A 20,610-nucleotide genomic window follows, 5' to 3' on the forward strand; every position below is an offset into this window, starting at 1 on the left:
CATTGGAAAAACCATAGCCTTGACTAGATGGACCTTTGTTGGCAAAGTAATGTCTCTGCTTTCAAATATGCTATCTAGGTTAGTCATAACTTTCCTTCCAAGGAGTAAGCATCTTTTAATTTCATGGTTGCAATCACCATCTGCAGTGATTCTGGAGCCCCCCAAAATAAAGTCTGACACTGTTTCCACTGTTTCCCCATCTATTTGCCATGAAGTGATGGGACCGGATGCCATGATCTTAGTTTTCTGAATGTTGAGCTTTAAGCCAAACTTTTTCACTCTCCTCTTTCACTTTCAAGAGGCTTTTTAGTTCCTCTTCACTTTTTGCCATAAGGGTGGTGTCATCTGCATATCTGAGGTTATTGATATTTTTCCCGGCAGTCTTGATTCCAGCTTGTGCTTTCTTCCAGCCCAGTGTTTCTCATAATGTACTCTGCATATAAATTAAATAAGCAGAGTGACAATATACGGCCTTGACGTACTCTGCACACATCTTGCTGCTAAGTTGCTTCAGTCGTGTCCGACTCTGTGCGACCCCAGAGACTGCAGCCCACCAGGCTCCCCCATCCCTGGGATTCTCCAGGCAAGACCACTGGAGTGGGTTGCCATTGCCTTCTCCAATGCATGAAAGTGAAAAGTGAAAGTGAATCGCTCAGTCGTGTCCGACTCCTAGCGACCCCATGAACTGCAGCCCACCAGGCTCCTCCGTCCATGGGATTTTCCAGGCAAGAACACTGGGTGGGGTGCCACTGCCTGCATTAGCAAAGTAATGCTCAGAATTCTCCAAGCCAGGCTTCAACAGGACGTGAACCGTGAACTTCCAGATATTCAAGCTGGATTTAGAAAAGGCAGAGGACCCAGAAATCAAATTGCAAACATTAGTTGGATCATCGAAAAAGCAAGAGTTTCAGAAAAACGTCTATTTCTGCTTTATTGACTATGCCAAAGCCTTTGACTGTGTGGATCACAACAAACTGTGGAAAATTCTGAAAGAGGTGGGAATATCAGACCGCCTGATCTGCCTCTGAGAAATCTGTATGCAGGTCAGGAAGCAACAGTTAGAACTGGGCATAGAACAACAGACTGGCTCCAAATCAGGAAAAGAGTACATCAAGGCTGTAAATTGTCACCCTGTTTATTTAACTTATATACAGAGTACATCATGTGAAATGCCAGGCTGGATGAAGCACCAGCTGGAATCAAGATTGCCAGGAGAAATATCATAACCTCAGATATGCAGATGATACCACCCTTATGGCAGAAAGCAAAGAAGAACTAAAGAGCCTCTTGATTAAAGTGAAAGAAGAGAGTGAAAATTTTGTCTTAAAACTCAACATTCAGAAACTAAGATCATGGCATCCAGTCCATCGCTTCATGGCAAAAAGATGGAGAAACAATGGAAACAGTTGAGAGACTTTATTTTTTAGGCTACAAAATTACTGCAGATGGTGACTGCAACTTTGAAAATAAAAGATGCTTGCTCCTTGGAAAGAAAGTTAAGACAAACCTAGACAGTATATTAAAAAGCAGAGACATTATTTTGCCATCAAAGGTCCATCTAGTCGTAGCTGTGGTTTTTCCAGTAGTGGAGAGTTGGACCATAAAGAAGGCTGAGCACCGAAGAATTGATGCTTTTGAACTGTGGTATTGGAGAAGACTCTTAAGAGTCCCTTGGACTGAAAAGAGCTCCAACCAGTCCATCCTAAAGGAAATCGGTCCTTCATTGGAAGGACGGATGCTTTAGCTGAAACTCCACTACTTTGGCCACCTTATGCAAAGAACTGACTCATTGGAAAAGACCCTGATGCTGGGGAAAATTGAAGGCATGAGGAGAAGGGGACAACAGAGGATGAGATGGCTGGATGGCATCACCAACTCGATGGACATGTGTTTGAGTAAGCTCCAGGAGTTGGCGATTGACAGGGAAGCCTGGAATGCTGCAGTCTGTGTGGTGCAAAGAGACAGACACAACTGAAGGACTGAATGGAACTGAACTGAAACTCTGGTTGGCTAAACTGCACTGCCTTTATCCTTGTCCTTCAGCTAAAGACCACCAGAAACACATCTATAACTGAACAAGTTGGGTTTATGATTCACTGTATTAAAGCGGGAAGCCCCGGGAGAACTGTGGGTCATTTTGGTGAGAAGGTGTTAGAATCCATAAGAGTATTTGGGCTTGTCTGGTTGCTTTTGAAGGGAGTCTAAGAAGGCAGGGCTTCACTTTAGATGCCATCAGAAAGTAGAGACGTTTCTGTGGTTGGGTGTCTCAGTAAAGCTCATCTACATGGACAGCTCACCTAAGTAAAGCTAAAGCTGTGCTTGGTAATGAAAGAGAATGCCTTATGTTAGCCAGGATAAGGGGATAGTTACCATTTTGCAAATAGCACAGTAACCTTGCTTTTGTGTGTGCTTAAAAAGTTATGAAGTAGCCTTGTTTTGTCTCACTTTATTGTGGTCTCAGACTAGCCTTGTCTGACACTGATGTTTGATAAGTTGGTGTTTGATTGTTTCTGTCAATGGGAGAGCCACTAACTGTATGTACCACACCAATACCAAATAACTATGAAGCCTAGAACAGTGTCACATGGTTCCCTAATACCAACAGCTACTTTTTTCTTTCTCAGCTATAATTGCTGTTGGAGTAGTAAATCTCTTACTTACTGTGAAATTAGAATGTACACATGAACAAGGCTTGAGATCTTTGGATACCATGTTGGATTTACTACATGAAGCAAAAGAGTTACCACAACATATTATATGATCTTCTTTCATTCACATTATAGTGGATCTTTTTTCCTCTGGAAATTAGCACAATCCCCTCTGCTCAGTAACTGGGCTGCCCATAAATATAGGTGGCAAGCATACCCCTACTGATTAAATTACTGCAACAGCCATTATTTATGTAATCATTACTTGTAGAATAGCTTTACATCATCTTTTCCATCACTCCTCACAAAAAGAAAACTATAGAAGACATAAGGGGGGCACATGGCTTTCCAAAAGGCACAGTGAGTGGGGCTAAAGCATGACGTCATCTTCTGACCTGAGGATCCATTCTAGTGTGTTCATCCTTACAGCGTGGTGGCTGAGAGAGCAGCTCTGAGATCAGACCACCTCCCTATTCTGCCACTCACTACTTCTGTGGCCTTGATAACGTTGTTTGACCTCTTTGTAACTCAGTTTTCACATGCATGCTGAAAGCTCAGTTGCTTCAGTTGTGTCCAAATTTTTGTGACCCTATGAACTGTAGCCCATGTCTCCTCTGTCCATAGGATTCTCCAGGCAAGAATACTGAAGTGGATTGCCATGCCCTCCTCCAGAGGATCTTCCTGACCCAGGGATTGAAACTATGTCTCTTATGTCTCCTTCATTGGCACGCAGGTTCTTTACCACTAACACCACCTGGCAAGCCCCAGTTTTCACATAATATGAGTTAAATACTAAGAAAATAGAATTCTTCACAGTAGCTCTTAGGTTTGTTTCAAAGATTAAATAAGTCAGTACATGAAGAGCTGAGCATGGTGCAGACACATCATTAGCGTTTATTAAACGTGAGCCTTGGTTCCAGTACCTCAGAATCTGACTGTATTGGATATTTGGCCATTAAAGAGTTAATTAAGTTAAAATGAGGCCTAATCCAATCTTAATGGAGCCCTTATAAGAAGAGGGAATTTAGACACACAGGAAAACACCAGGGCTGTGTGTGCGCAGAGAAAACGCAATGGGAGGACACAGCTAGAGGCAGCCATCTTTAAGGCAAGGAGTAAGGGCTCGGAAGAAACCAAACCTGCTGACACCTCCATCTTGGGCATCCAGCCTCCAGAACTTGAGAAAGTAAATTTCTGTTGCTTAAGCCACCCAGTCTGTGATATTTTTCTATGGTAGGCCTAGCAAACTAATGCAGACACAGTTGTTAATGTTGGCCATTCCAAGTGGTTCAACAATCCTGACAAATTCCATTTCCAGCTCTTAAAACTTGTACTTAAAGATATTGATGAGATCCTGAAAGAGAACACAAAATTATTCTTGACACTTTTTAAGAGTTGATATCTTCTATTTTTTAACTTTTGATTTTTTTCAAGTTTCTCATAAAGATCTCTTTTCCTTCTGTCCTCACAGATTCCACCTTATATATCACTAAATATAAAAGTATACATTTATTGCTTCATGCATTTTAATTAGTATGTGATAAAATCAACATAGCAAAGATATAAGGAGATCAGTTAAAGAGGAATGGTGAGATGATAAAGCCATAAATGTAACTAAGCTATAAATAGGAGCTAGACCATGGGCAGTCACCAGGAAAAGACTCTGTTAGTGATTTCATTTTGGAAATTAACAAGACCCAGAAAAGAGATTCTTATTAGTGTAGAGCAGGACTTCCAACTACCCAAAGCTACATATCTTCCAGCAGTGACCCTTAATGTCTATTCTGGACATAGAAAGTTGGTTCATGCTAATATTGGGAATGATCAACCATTTCTAGTAACAAAAAATGTTCTTCCAGTATTGGCATATCTGAGAACAGTTACTTCCAATGAAGCCTCTCAACCATGCAATCCTAGGTTACCTGAAATAAGGCCAGCTTCTTTACACATCTGCAAACCCCTCTTTATCCCTTACTTTTCTTTACTAATCTTCTGTTCCTTCTATCAAGCTACTGACTACTATTTCCACTATTTCTACTGTACATTCTAGCACCACACTCAATTACTAGTAAGGAAAAAAAAATAAGGTCAGATGAACCAAGTTTGAGATCTGGTGGCTGCATGAAATCACCTAAACTAATTATTCCTTCTATGTCTCAGCATCAGATCAGATCAGTCACTCAGTTGTGTCTGACTCTTTGCGACTCCATGAATCGCAGCACGCCAGGCCCCCCTGTCCATCACCAACTCCTGAAGTTCACTCAGACTCATGTCCATCGAGTCAGTGATGCCATCCAGCCATCTCATCCTCTGTCGTCCCCTTCTCCTCTTGCCCCCAATCCCTCCCAGCATCAGAGTCTTTTCCAATTAGTCAACTCTTCGCATGAGGTGGCCAAAGTACTGGAGTTTCAGCTTTAGCATCAGTCCTTCCAAAGAAATCCCAGGGCTGATCTCCTTTAGAAAGGACTGGTTGGATCTCCTTGGCAGTCCAAGGGACTCTCAAGAGTCCTCTCCAGCACCACAGTTCAAAAGCATCAATTCTTCGGTGCTCAGCCTTCTTGACAGTCCAACTCTCACACCCATACATGACCACAGGAAAAACCATAGCTTTGACTAGACGAACCTTTGTTGGCAAAGTAATGTCTTTGCTTTTGAATATGCTATCTAGGTTGGTCATAACTTTCCTTCCAAGGAGTAAGCGTCTTTTAATTTCGTGGCTGCAGTCACCATCTGCTTATTCCTCTGCAAAATCAGGAAGTGTTGGCCAGAAATTAAATTAAGAATAGAAATATGTTGTATGGAAAAAAAGTAAAATAATACATTTTATAGAAAAAAATGTTAACATAGTGCAAATAAAAATTTAAATACAGTATACCATACAATATATTACATTACTATATAGTACATATAAAATATATATGTCTATATTAACATATAAATATTAATATATTAATATATATTTAAGAAAATATAAATTAGCTGTATTATATTAAAGAGACATCAAGTCATTAATTTCCTGTTTTCATCAGAATCTGTGTAAATCATCAAAGGTAGAAAAAGGAAACAAAGAAAGAAAAAGGGGAGACCGTGGAATACTTCAGATTCTTTTACTTGCAAGAGAAGGGATTGTTGTTGTTCGGTCACTGAGTCATGTCTGACTCTTTGAGACCCCATGGACTGTATCATGCCAGGTTCCTCTGTCCTCCAGTATCTCTTGGAGTTTGCTTATTTCATGTCCATTGAGTGGTGATGCTATCTAACCATCTCATCCTCTGCTGCCCTGTTCTCCTTTTGTATTAAGTCTTTCCCAGCATCAGGGTCATTTCCAATGAGTTGGCTCTTTGCATCAGGTGGCCAAATTATTGGAGCTTCAGCATCAGTCCTTCCAATGAATATTCAAGGTTGATTTCCTCTAAGATTGACTGGTTTGATCTCCTTGCTGTCTAGGGGACTCTCAAGAGTCTTCTCCAGCACTACAATTTGAAAGCACCAATTCTTTGGGGCTTAGCCTTCTCTGTGGTCTAACTCTTATATCAGTACATGACTATTAGAAAAACTATAGCTTTGACTATATGGATATTTGTCAGCAAAGGAATGTTGCTGCTTTTTATTACACTGTCTAAGTTTGTCATAGCTTTCCTTCCAAGAAGCAAGCATATTTTAATTTTATAGCTGCAGTCACTGTCCACAGTGATTTCAGAGCCCAAGAAAATAAAATCTGTCACTGCTTCCACTTTCCCCCCTTCTATTTGCCAGTTATGGCACCGGATGCCATGATATTAGTTTTTTGAATGTTGAGTTTCAAGCCAACTTTTTCACTCACCTCTTTCACCCTCATCAAGAGACTCTTTTGTTCCTCTTCACTTCCTGCCATTCAAGTGATATCATCTACATATCTGAGGTTGCTGATATTTCTTTCAGTAATCTTGATTCCAGCTTCTGATTCATCAGCCTGGCATTTCACATAATGTACTCTCCATATAAGTTAAACAAACAGGGTGACAGTACATAGCCTTGTTGTATTCCTTTCCCAATTTTCAACCAGTCATTGTTCCATGTCGAGTTCTAACTGTTGATTCTTGACTCGAATATAAGTTTGTCTGGTCTGGTATTCCCATCTCTTTAAGAATTTTCCAGTTTCTTGTGATACATACAGTCAAAGGCTTTCATGTTGTCAATGAAGTAGAAATAGATATTTTTCTAGAGCTCCCTTGCTTTCTCCATGATCCAATGAATGTTGGCAAGTTGATCTCTGGTTTCTCTGCCTTTTCAAAATGCAGCCTGTACATCTGTAAGTTCTCAGTTCACATGCTGCTGAAGCCTACCTTGACAAACTTTGCCAGCATTTGAAACGAGTGCAATTGTACGGTTTGAACATTCTTTGGCATTGCCCTTCTTTGAAATTGTAATGAAAACTGATATTTTCCAGTCCTGTGGCCACTGCTGAGTTTTCCAAATTTGCTAACATATTGAATACAGCACTTTAACAGTTTCACATTTTAGGACTTGACATAGTTCGGCTGGAACTCCATCATATTCACTAGCTTTGTTCGAAGTAATGCTTCCTAAGGTCCTCTTGATTTCACATTCCAAGATATTCAGCTCTAGGTGAGTGACCACACCATCATGGTTATTCAGGTCATTAAGTGCTTTCTTCCATGTATTTTTGCCACCTCTTCTTAATCTTTTCTGCTTCAGTTAGGTCTTTACCGTTTCTGTACCTTATTGAGCCCTTGTTGCATGAAATAGTCCTTTGATATCTTGGGGCGGGGGAGGGTTTTTTTTTTTTTTTTTTAAGAGATCTCTAGTCTGCCTCATCCTGTTGTTTTCCTCTATTTCTTTGCATTTTTCATTTAAGAAGGCTTTCTCATCTCTCCTTGGTTTTCTCTGGAACTCTGCATGCAGGTTGATGTATCTTTCCCTTTTGCCCTTGCCTATTGCTTCTCTTCATTCCTCGGCTATTTGTAAAGCCTCCTCAGACAATGACTTTGCTTTCTTGCATTTCCCCTTTCATATTTATCTTACATATTGAGGTGTTCCTATGTTGGGTGCATATATATTTAATAATTGTTATATCTTCTTCTTGGATTGATCCTTTGATCATTATGTAGTGTCCTTCTTTGTCTCTTTTCATAGCCTTTATTTCAAAGTCTATTTTATCTGATATGAATATTGCTACTCCTGCTTTCTTTTGGTCTTCATTAGCATGAAATATCTTTTTCCAGCCCTTCACTTTCAGTCTGTATGTGTCCCTTGGTTTGACGTGGGTCTCTTGTAGACAGCATATATAGGGGTCTTGTTTTTGTACCCATTCAGCCAGTCTTTGTCTTTTGGTTGGGGCATTCAACCCATTTACATTTAAGGTAATTATCAATAAGTATGATCCATTGCCATTTACTTTGTTGTTTTGGGTTCAAGTTTATAAACCTTTTCTGTGTTTCCTGTCTAGAGAAGATCCTTTAGCATTTGTTGAAGAGCTGGTTTGGTGGTGCTGAATTCTCTCAGCTTTGCTTGTCTGAAAAACTTTTGATTTCTCCTTCATATTTGAATGAGATCCTTGCTGGGTATAGTAATCTGGGTTGTAGGTTTTTCTCTTTCATCACTTTAAGTATGTCCTGCCATTCCCCTCTGGCCTGAAGAGTTTCATTGAAAGATCAGCTGTTATCCTTATGGGAATCCCCTTTTGTGTTATTTGTTGTTTTTCCCTCACTGATTTTAATATTTACTCTTTGTGTTGGATCTTTGTTATTTTGATTAATATGTGTCTTGTGGTGTTTTGCCTTGGGTTTATCCTGTTTGGGACTCTCTGGGTTTCTTGGACTTGGGTGGCTATTTCCTTCCCCATTATAAAGCATATTCAAATTCTTTAGAGGAAAATGTGTAATAAAGTGTAAATCATCACCACATGTTGTTTGAGATATTTAATTGAAGCAAATTTTGTAATTATTTTATCTTTTCTAATCACATACAAATGTAATTCAGACTCTGTTTTATGCAATTCCAAACAACTTTAAATCCTTTTCTCATTTTATATATTATAATAGCAGGAATACAAAAGAAAACTTTTCATGTAATAAATGCAGTTCAAGACTATATGTTTTTGTGGTTACCTAGGTAATAGTTGCCATAGTTCTGGAATGCATAATAAGCTTAACATTTTATTCATAATTGATACTACACTATAGCTTCAGATCACTATTTTAAATACAGTCATAATCAAGTGTGTTAATCTTTATATTATCTCTCAGTACCACATATGCCTACTTATTCTATCAGGGTCAATATTTCAAGTGCCAACTTGAAATCTATTCTTCCCTGCCTATTCCCCACAAGATCAGAATTTTATAAAATTTCATAATTGTGCATCTGGATGTGTACTGGTCTTAAAGATGCTAACAGTTATACAACCGAATACGTTTTAAAAAGAAATGCATTTCTATTCTAAGAATATATTGAACATATAGAGCATATAAACCCTCTGAATATTTTTAATATGAAATTCATTTCTACTAATTAGGTCAACTGTCATAATGACTATATATCTAGGAAAACTTTAAAAATTGATCCTAATTTTCATGTATAATTCCTGGATCTTTAACTATTGGATTGTAATTCATTCTGAAGTACTTAAAATTTTTGATTTATATCATACCAGGTATAAGAGACCGTCTATGGAGTCACACAGAGTCGGACACGACTGAAGTGACTTAGCATAGCATAGGTATAAGAGATTACGCCTTTTAAGATGTTTACGCTATGCTATGCTATGCTAAGTCACTTCAGTCGTGTCCGACTCTGTGCGACCCCATAGACGGCAGCCCACCAGGCTCCCCCGTCCCTGGGATTCTCCAGGCAAGAACACTGGAGTGGGTTGTCATTTCCTTCTCCAATGCATGAAAGTGAAAAGTAAAAGTGAAGTCACTCAGTCGTGTCCTACTCTTAGCGACCCCATGGATTGCAGCCTACCAGTCTCCTTCGTCCATGGGATTTTCCAAGCAAGAGTACTGGAGTGGGTGCCATTGCTTTAAGATGTTTGGTAATTTTCAAATCAAGAACTAGTACTGAATACCAGAGTAAGAGCCCAGTATCAGACTTATAATCAAATTCCTTGTCTAAATCTAGTGATGTAATTTTGAGAAAATAACCCAAAATTCAGAGCCTCATTTTTCTCATCCATAAAGGACTTTTGCAGGATCATTTTCAATATTAAATGAGACAATATATGTGGAAACAATCTAATAATAATCACATAGCAATTACTATAGCTACCAATTTATCTTCTACTTGGTTAATTATAGATACAGAAGTGTATATTGGATGTTGTCCCAAGCAAAAATAAATTTATTTAATTTATAATGATATATTTATCTCTTGGCACCTACAGTGGAAACTTTTGCATTAACAAAAATCATCCAACTCTTTTTATGAAACAGTATTTATAAAGAGTTTAGCACTGTATTCTAAAACTGTAACAGTGGAACTTGACTGGCTTTATCAACTCACTCAGCTATTTCAGATATCTCAACTGAAAGAGAAAAAAATCTGTAGTCCAAAAAACACAATGTATTGTGCCTTTTAAAAATTAATCTCTTCTAGGGATAAAATGTAAACACACACACACACACACACACACACACACACACACTTCTTTGCATTATTTCTCTTTTCTCAAGTTCATTTGCTTTTTCTTTTCTTTTCTTTTTTTTAATTGCAAAACATGCCATTTATTCAGTTCAGTTCAGTCGCTCAGTCATGTCTGACTCTTTGTGACCTCATGGACTGTACCTCGCCAGGCCTCCTTGTCCATCACCAATCCCCAGAGTTCACCCTAACTCATGTCCATTGAGTCGGTGATGCCATTCAACCATCTCATCCTCCGTCGTCCCCTTCTCCTCCTGCCTTCAATCTTTCCTAGCATCAGGATCTTTTCAAATGAGTCATTTCTTTGAATTAGGTGGCCAAAGTATTGTAATTTCAGCTTCAACATCAGTCCTTCCAATGAATACCCAAGATTGATCTCCTTTAGGATGGACTGGTTGGATCTCCATGCTGTCAAAGGGACTCTCAAGAGTCTTCTCCAACACCACAGTTCAAAAGCATCAATTTTTCAATGCTCAGCTTTCTTTATAGTCCAACTCTCACATCCATACATACCATTTACTAAACGTTGTGTAATTATGGCCACAATACATCTTAGTGGTCCATCTCTTCTTGTTAGCTTTGGATTCTAATGAATGCTTTCCTCTTTATGCCATGTGAATGAATTTCTTAAATATTCCTAATGTTAGAGTTCTAACCCCTGAGACTGAAAGACTTTCTCAGTCTTTAAAGCAGCTGTTCAGTTGTATAAATGACAACTAGTCTATTTATCTATAAATTATTGATAACTTTCTCACCCATAACGAGGGACTAGTCTGTATATAGATGGGTAACCCAAGTGGGTATAATGAGAACTAATCCTTTGTCTTATTAGCAGGATTTGCCTGGTCTATCTCCCTCCTCATCTCCCTAACTGCCTCAACACATCTCATCTCTGTCACTGATAGTTAAGAAGAGATGATATAAGTCTGGATCTGTTAGTGGCCTGTCTGCATGAGGAGTGGAAAAATATGCCAGAAATCAGAGGAAATATCAGAAGCAATAAGAAAGTAGGCTTATATGAAAATATGAGACTAGATCTTGATAAGTTTATTTGAGCTTGTGAATCCAACAGTGTCTGATGGAGAAAACCTCTAGATTTTTCAGAAGTCTGAGCTAATATTTTATACCTTTTTCAAGATTTACTTTCCAATTGAAATTTTCTTCCTCTGATACCAGAAAAAATAGCACTCATGGAAATGACTCAGCAAAACAAAATGAAAGTGAAAATCACTCAGTCGTGTCTGACTCTTTGCAACCCCATGGACTATACAGTCAATGGAATTCTCCAGGCAAGAATACTGGAGTAGTTAACCATTCCCTTCTCCAGGGGATATTCCCAACTCAGGGATCAAACCCAGGTCTCCTGCACTGCAGGTGATTCTTTACCAGCTGAACCACAAGGGAAGCCCAAGAATACTGGAGTGGGTAGCCTATCACTTCTCCAGTGGATCTTCCCAACCCAGGAACAGAACTGGGGTCTCCAGCATTGCAGGCCAATTCTTGACCAACTGAGCTATCAGGGAAGCCCATAAAACAAAATGACTTATGCTCTATAATGATTCTTCCTCACACACCCATAATATAGACACTTTTAGGAGAAAATCAAAATAGTTTAGTCCACATTCACCTAAATACATTTAAGTTCCGGTCATAGGGATTCTTTTTTTTTTTTTTTTTTTCTTTTACTTTATTTTAAATTTTATTTTATTTTTAAACTTTACAATATTGTATTAGTTTTGCCAAATATCGAAATGAATCCACCATAGGTATACCTGTGTTCCCCATCCTGAACCCTCCTCCCTCCTCCCTCCTCCCTCCCCATACCCTCCCTCTGGGTCGTCCCAGTGCACCAGCCCCAAGCATCCAGTATCGTGCATCGAACCTGGACTGGTGACTCGTTTCATACATGATATTATACATGTTTCAATGCTATTCTCCCAAATCTCTCCACCCTTTCCCTCTCCCACAGAGTCCATAAGACTGATCTATACATCAGTGTCTCTTTTGCTGTCTCATACACAGGGTTATTGTTACCATCTTTCTAAATTCCATATATATGCATTAGTATACTGTATTGGTGTTTTTCTTTCTGGCTTACTTCACTCTGTATAATAGGTTCCAGTTTCATCCATCTCATTAGAACTGATTCAAATGTATTCTTTTTAATGGCTGAGTAATACTCCATTGTGTATATGTAGCACAGCTTTCTTATCCATTCATCTGCTGATGGGCATCTAGGTTGCTTCCATGTCCTGGCTATTATAAACAGTGCTGCGATGAACATTGGGGTACACGTGTCTCTTTCCCTTCTGGTTTCCTCAGTGTGTATGCCCAGCAGTGGGATTGCTGGATCATAAGGCAGTTCTATTTCCAGTTTTTTAAGGAATCTCCACACTGTTCTCCATAGTGGCTGTACTAGTTTGCATTCCCACCAACAGTGTAAGAGAGTTCCCTTTTCTCCACACCCTCTCCAGCATTTATTGCTTGTAGACTTTTGGATCGCAGCCTTTCTGACTGGCGTGAAATGGTATGTCATAGTGGTTTTGATTTGCATTTCTCTGATAATGAGTGATGTTGAGCATCTTTTCATGTGTTTGTTAGCCATCTGTATGTCTTCTTTGGAGAAATGTCTATTTAGTTCTTTGGCCCATTTTTTGATTGGGTCATTTATTTTTCTGGAGTTGAGCTGTAGGAGTTGCTTGTATATTTTTGAGATTAGTTGTTTGTCCATTGCTTCATTTCATTTGCTTTTTCTTAACCATGCTTTCAAAAAGATTTCCTCTCTGCTATGGATGCAGTGAAACTGCTCCTGTCAAGGTAACCATTGATTTTCATTTTACCATTTCCAAAGTCAACTCCCAGTCATTTTACCTGACCTCTCAGCAGTATTTGACACAGTTGATCATCTCTTCCTTAAAAAAAAAAAAAAAAATGTCTTGGCTTTCTAGTACACTTCATGTCCTGGTGGTCTTCCTTAGAGTCTGAATGCTCCTTCTCTGTCTCCTTTGCTACCTTTTCTTCTTTATCTCTACTTTTGAATTGTGGAGTGCCTTGGGATTTAATAAAGGGTATACTTCTCTAATTACATCCATTTCCAAAGGTGATTTTATCCAATCTCATTGCTATAAATTTCATCTATACTCAAATAACTCCTAAATTTAATCTCCACTCTACTTCTCTGAGCTTCATGATAATCTTCTTAAACTGTTTACATGTCACATGTTTTATCATGTTTTGGTAATATGCTGAATAAAGTGTTATTTGGAAATGTATAACCCAACAAGAACTTAGTTCTTGATATAGACAAAAAGAAACTTCTTGACATATGAGGCAATAGAGTAAGATCATTGATGATATGTAAGTATCTGCCATAAATTATAAGATTAGTTGCTGAAATTATTAAATACTATTTCACAAAAACTCTTAAATATTCTCTTGTTCTAGTGCTTAAATTAATTCCTTGACCTACTTGCAACAAAGCTTAACCTGAAGTACAAATGAAATGATTATATTTGATGTAATCCCATTATGAGAGCCATACATGTAATTCATTGTATCAAGTTAGACTAAGCTATGGTAACAAATTTCAAAATTTCAGAGGCTTAACACACCAGAGCTTTTATTGCTCATGTATCTGTGTGGCTGTCCTTCATGCAATCATCCAAGACCAAATTTCTCTCCAACCTAAGGCTTTGTCATTCTCATAAGCCCCTGCAAATAGTCAAAACAAGAGGAAAGAAAGCATGGAAGAGGCCAACCTACTGTTGCAAAAGTCTCAGACAAGAATGATACATATCATTTCAAATATTTATAATTTCATATATTTAGCTACATAAGAACACTTTAGTCACAAGGGAACTAATGCAGTCTAAATGTGTTCATTACTACAGTCTTACTGACATAAAAGGAGAGAATGATTTTGGAACAAAAAATCTCCTACACATTTATACAAAATTAAAACACTATCATATATACTTAAAATTCTCCTTAAGACCACTCCTCAGAGATAACCACTGTAAAGAGTTATTACATATTCCAACTTACTGAATTCATTTGTTTAAATATATTTTAAATCAGTTCATAGTGTGCCTGACACTTTTCAACTTTAGGATAAAATTTAAAATTCTTAATATGGCTCAGTTCAGTTCAGTCGCTCAGTCATGTCTGACTCTTTGCAACCCCATGAACCACAGGATGCCAGGCCTCCCTGTCCATCATCAACTCCCAGAGTCCACCCAAACTCATGTCCATCGAGTCAGTGATGCCATCCAACCATCTCATGCTCTGTTGTCCCCTTCTCCTCTTGCCCTCAATCTTTCCCAGCATCAGGGTCTTTTCAAATGAGTCAGTTCTTCGCATCAGGTGGCCAAAGTATTGGAGTTTCAGCTTCAATATCAGTCTTTCCAATGAACACCCAGGACTGATCTCCTTTAGGATGGACTGGTTGGATCTCCTTGCAGTCCAAGGGACTCTCAAGAGTCCTCTCCAACACCACAGTTCAAAAGCATCAATTCTTTGGCGCTCAGCTTTCTTTATAGTCCAACTCTCACATCAATACATGACCACTGGAAAAACCATAGACTTGACTAGACGGACCTTTGTTGACAAAGTAATGCCTCTGCTTTTGAATATGCTGTCTAGGTTGGTCATAACTTTCCTTCCAAGGAGCAAGCGTCTTTTAATTTCATGGCTGCAATCACCATCTGCAGTGATTTTGAAGCCCAGAAAAATAAAGTCAGCCACTGTTTCCACTGTTTGCCCATCTATTTGCTATGAAATGATGGGACCAGATGCCATGATCTTAGTTTTCTGAATATTGAGCTAGCAAGCTTCTAAACAGACAACTTCTTGGCTTCTTCTTCCCATCCATCTCTGCACACCAGCCACATAATCCTTTCTTCTATTCTTAGAACCTTCCTATTTATATCTGCAGTTTCTCTGTCTGGAACCTTCCAATCTTTTTCAGGACTGGAGTCTTTTCCTTCTTCAGAACTCCACTCTTCTTAGAGAAGACTTCTTTCAGCATTAATCTAGGATAGTATCTTCAATACATATCTAACCCACTGCAGTACTCTTGCCTAGAAAATCCCATGGATGGAGGAGCCTGGTAGGCTACAGTCCATGGGGTCACTAAGAGTCGGGCATGACTGAGCAACTTCACTTTCAATTTTCACTTTCATGCATTGGAGAAGGAAACGGCAACCCACTCCAGTATTCTTGCCTGGAGAATCCCAGGGACAGAGGAGCCTAGTGGGCTGCCGTCTATGGGGCTGCACAGAGTCGGACACGACTGAAGCGACTTAGCAGCAGCAGTAGCAGCATCAAATATATAATTCCTCTTCAGTATTTGTCACAGCTTGAAATTATCTTTATTTCTTCATTATCTGTTATTAGGATTTAAGTTCCAAAAGAAAAGGATGCTTCTGTCTAGTTCTTTTTGTCCCGGGTATAGAATGGTGCCTGGAATACAAAAGGTGCTCAGTAGATGAAGAGTAAATGAATGAATGCACAAATAATGAATAGTGGTTCTATGACTGTGTAACAAATCAGCTGAAATTTTAGTGGTTTAAAATGACAATGATTTGTTATTTCTCATCTCTGTGCATCAGGAACTCAGGAAGTGCTATGTTCAGGGGTTCTTCTGCTCTAGTTGGTATTGACTGGTTCACTCAAATACAGCTGCAGTCAACTGGAAGCTCATATAAGGTGCCTTCTCATCCCTCAGGGTTTCTCTCCATGTGCCACTAATCATTCAGTCATCTATCCTGGACTTCTTTATACCATGTTTGTTGAGATCCAAGAAAGGAATATGGAAGCTGCAGTATCTCTCAAGGATGTGTGAAAATCCCAGCATATCATTCCACTGTAGTCTGTTGGTCTAAGAAAGTCACAGTCCAGCCCCCATTCTAGGAGAGAGAAAATAAATCCCATTTCTTAGAGTCCATGCATATACAATGAAAGGAGAAAGTATTGACAGCTGTATTTGGAAGCCATATACCATTTACTCCAGTATATGGAAATGCTTGCAAAAAAAGCTATAAACATTTTTTAAATCAATGTGGTCAGACTGTCTACAAACAGACTATAAAAATATTGCTTTGGGGTCTTCCATAATTCAGACAGCATCCCTCTCCTGGATGGATCATACACTGAGTCTTATAGATCAATAAAAAGTTCACAGAAAAACCAAGCTAAATCAAATGTCTCCAACCTGTCCTTTAGTCCAAATTAAGCATAATGTACCTATTTGAACATGACCACCATGATTTTGGATTTCTGACTAAAGGTGGCAGTCCACCCCTCTGAAAATTCTTGAGCTCCAAAGATACTAGAAGGTAAATCACAACAACAGTGGAAAATTCTTAAAGAGATGGGACTACCAGACCACCTTACCTGCCTCCTGCAAAACCTATATGCAGGTCAAGAAGCAACAGTTAGAACCAGACATGGAACAACAGACTGGTTCAAAATTGGGAAAAGACTACATCGAGGCTGTATATTGTCACCCTGCTTATTTAACTTCTATGCAGAGTACATCAGGCAAAATGCCAGGCTAGATGAAGCACAAGCTAGAATCAAGATTGCCAGGAGAAATATCAATAACCTCAGATACGCAGATAACACCACCCTTATGGCAGAAAGCAAAGAAGAACTAAAGAGACTCTTGATAAAAGTGAAGGAAGAGAGTGAAAAAGCTGGCTTAAAGCTCAAAATTCAAAAAGCTAAGATCACGGCATACAGTCCCATCACATCATGGCAAATAGATGGGGAAACAATGGAAACAGTGAGAGACTTAATTTTCTTGGGCTCCAAAACTGCTGCAGATGGTGACTTCAGCCATGAAATTAAAACTACGACCAACATAGACAGCATATTAAAAAGCAGAGACATTATTTTGCCAACAAAGGTCTGTCTAGTGAAAGCTATGGCTTTTCCAGTAGTCATGTATGGATGTGAGAATTGGACCACAAAGAAGGCTGAGTGCCTAAGAAATGATGCTTTTGAACTGTGGTGTTGGAGAAGACTCTTCAGCATCCCTTGGACAGCAAGGAGATCCAGCCAGTCCATCCTAAAAGGAATAAGTCCTGAATGTTCATCGGAAGGACTGATGTGAAACTGAAACTCCAATACTTTGGCCACCTGATTCAAAGAGCTAACTTATTAGAAAAGACCCTGATGCTGGGAAACATGGAAGGCAGGAGGAGAAGCAGATGACAGAGGGTGAAATGGCTGGATGGCATCACCAACTCAACAGACGTGAGTTTAAGCAAGCTCCAGGAGATGATGAAAGACAAGGAAGCCTGGCATTCTGCAGTCTATGGGGTTGCAAAGAGTCGGATATGACTGAGCGACTGAACAACAACACAACAAATGAGGAAAAATTTGTTCTGATCCAGTATTATTTTCCCTGAACAGAACTGATGATGCTGGTCAAATCTAGCTACCATTTCTAACCTAATTCCCTTTAGGCTTCTACTCAAGTATATCTTATTAGACAAGCTTAGCTAAGAGATAAATCTTTTTCTCTCCATTAAGTAAGGTAGGTCGGCAGTTTTCCTGAACAACAGACACTCAAGAATGGGATATAGATTTGTTATTCACTCTCCCTATTAGGAAACATGAAGGTATATACTTATAAAAGATATCTCAACCTAGTATATACTAGATTCCACTGGGGAAAAAAATTAATTAACAGTGTCTATGCTCCACTCTCAGAGAGTTTTACTTGATTGGTTGGGGGTATTTTCTTAAAGTTACCCAGGGGGGTTTTATGTGTAGCCTGAGTGAAAACGTCTACCTTAGAAACAGAGTTTGGTAACAATTAGAAAACTTCACATAAACAATTTATGTAATATTGTTTTTTTCTCCAGACTCATTAAAAGAAAAAAATCCACACAACTGACATTAATTAGAGATTCTCCTGAAAATTCCCTATAACAAATGATTGTTACTCCCACCCACAGTCTTTAAAAGTGTCTATTTCCTCACACGCTGCCAACATTAGATATTATTAGCATTTATTATTGCTGCCTTACATTAAACGAAGTAGAGAAAACCACTTAAACATTGTTTCAATCTGCAAAGATGTATAGGAAAATAAATATACACAATAATCATTATGTTCATTTACTTCTTTAGGTTAAGACTAGTGCTACAAATCTTTGCTTGCAGTAAAGCCACATGACCTTAGCAAGTCACTTAAATTCCCTGTCTCAAATTCCTTACCTCTAAAATAATGGTTATAATACAGACTTTAAAGTGTTGTAACAAGCACTCAGTGAAATAATATATGAAAAGTACATAGCAAAATGCCATACATAAAGCCAACACCCATTAAATGATGGGTGTTCTCATTCCATTATTGTTATCTTGTACTCTATATATTATGCATGCATGCATCGTAAATCTCTTCAGACGTGTCCAACTTTTGTGACCCTATGGACTGTAGCCTGCCAGGCTCCTCTGTCCATGAGATTCTCCAGGCAAGAATACTGAAAGTGGGTTGCCATGCCCACCTCCAGGGGATCTTTCTGACCCAGGGTTCAAAACTGCTCCTCTTGCAGCTCCCACATTGCAGGCAGACTCTTTACTGCTGAGCTACTGAAAAAGCCCCACTATGTATATATAATGAGACACATGTTCAATTCAGTTCAGTTCACTCAGTCATGTGACTCTTTGCGACCCCATGGACCGCAGCACGTCAGGCCTCCTAGTCCATCATCAACTCCCAGGGCTCGCCCAAACTCATGTCCATTGAGTCAGTGATGCCATCCAACCATCTCATCATCTGTCATCCCCTTCTCTTCCCACCATCAATCTTTCCCAGCATCAGGGTCTTTTCAAATGAGTCAGTTCTTTGCATCAGGTGACAAAAGTATTGGAGTTTCAGTTTCACATCAGTCCTTCCAATGAATATTCAGGACTGATTTGATCATTCTTTTCATTGTTTTCATAGATAAACTCACACTAGTCGGGCTTTCCATCGATAGTGTTTATGTCAAAATCACTGATGTCTTACAGGAAACTGAATTCTCTCTGCTCTTTTCTGATCTTATCTATGCTGCTGACCTCTTACCACATTACTTTACTCTTCTATCCTCTTACATCTTACTGTATTCTTTCCTCTGACCTCTCACCACGCTTGTGACTCCGTCTCTTTATGACCCTTTCTCCTCAATTGGACCTCTAAGTGTTAGAATGCTTCAAGCCTCTGTTTCAAGTCACCTTCTCATTATGCTCCTGAAGTAATATTTCAAACTCATACAGTTGGTGGCTTTAAATATCAACTAAATACCCATGGCTCCAAAAACTCTGTCTTCTCTCTTGTACCCTAGTCATCAACTCTGTACCTGATAACTCTTCATGTAAATCAAACAAGTATTTCAGACCTAGCCAGGAAAAATCAGAACTCCTGACTAGCTTACTGATTCTACCCCAATCCTGTCTAAATCCTGTCCATTTCATAACCTAGTACTACAACTTTTTAAAGTATGAATCAGATCTTGATTCATCCTTTCATAATATCTTCCATTGGATTCCTCTTGTACTAAAAAAAAAAAAAAAAATTCAAATCTGTTACCCCAGTTTACAAAGGACACAGTGTAGTCTGGCCCTTTTCTCTCTCTTTGAAATTATTTAGTAATCCCCTTCTCTGGTCCTTTATACTTTAGCTACATTGACCTTCTTTGTAACTTCAAATCCAACATATTCTTAAATTTTCTCAGATTGCCACCTGCTCAGAGAGATTGACTCTAAAATAGTTACACAATCTTTGTAGTATGAGCCTCATTTTAGTCATTGGAATTATACATTGTTTTCTTAATTTCTTTTTATTTCCCCCAACTAGTGTAAGCTATATAAAAACAGAGATCTTCTTATCTCTGCTTACATTTAAAAGAGCAGAGGCTGGTATTCAGTAAGAATTTGCTAAATGTGTATGCAAACTTATTACCTCTTTCATGACTGAAAAACTGAAACTTGAAGAGGAGCCAGTGCAAAATATTTCTGGGGGAAAAAAAATAGGTGAGTAATCACTTTCCTTGAAACTTCGCATACATTCTTTAATTGCCTCTAAGTAAATTTGTCAATCAGTTAATGTTTATTCAAAAGCTAATTATGTGTTGTTTGGAAATAACAAAATATTAGGCACGATCCCTAATATCAACACATTTTAAATTTAGATGAGAACAACTGTATACATAAAAAGTTAAATGCTAGGCAGCAAATATTAAGTGCTAAAGAATGACACATCTGAGTTAAATTCACCCATTCCAGTCCATTTTAGTTTGCTGATTCCTAGAATGTATACATTCACTCTTGC

This window comes from Bos indicus, chromosome 5 (genome assembly GCF_029378745.1).
Source record: "Bos indicus isolate NIAB-ARS_2022 breed Sahiwal x Tharparkar chromosome 5, NIAB-ARS_B.indTharparkar_mat_pri_1.0, whole genome shotgun sequence".
NCBI classification, from domain to species: Eukaryota; Metazoa; Chordata; class Mammalia; order Artiodactyla; family Bovidae; genus Bos; species Bos indicus.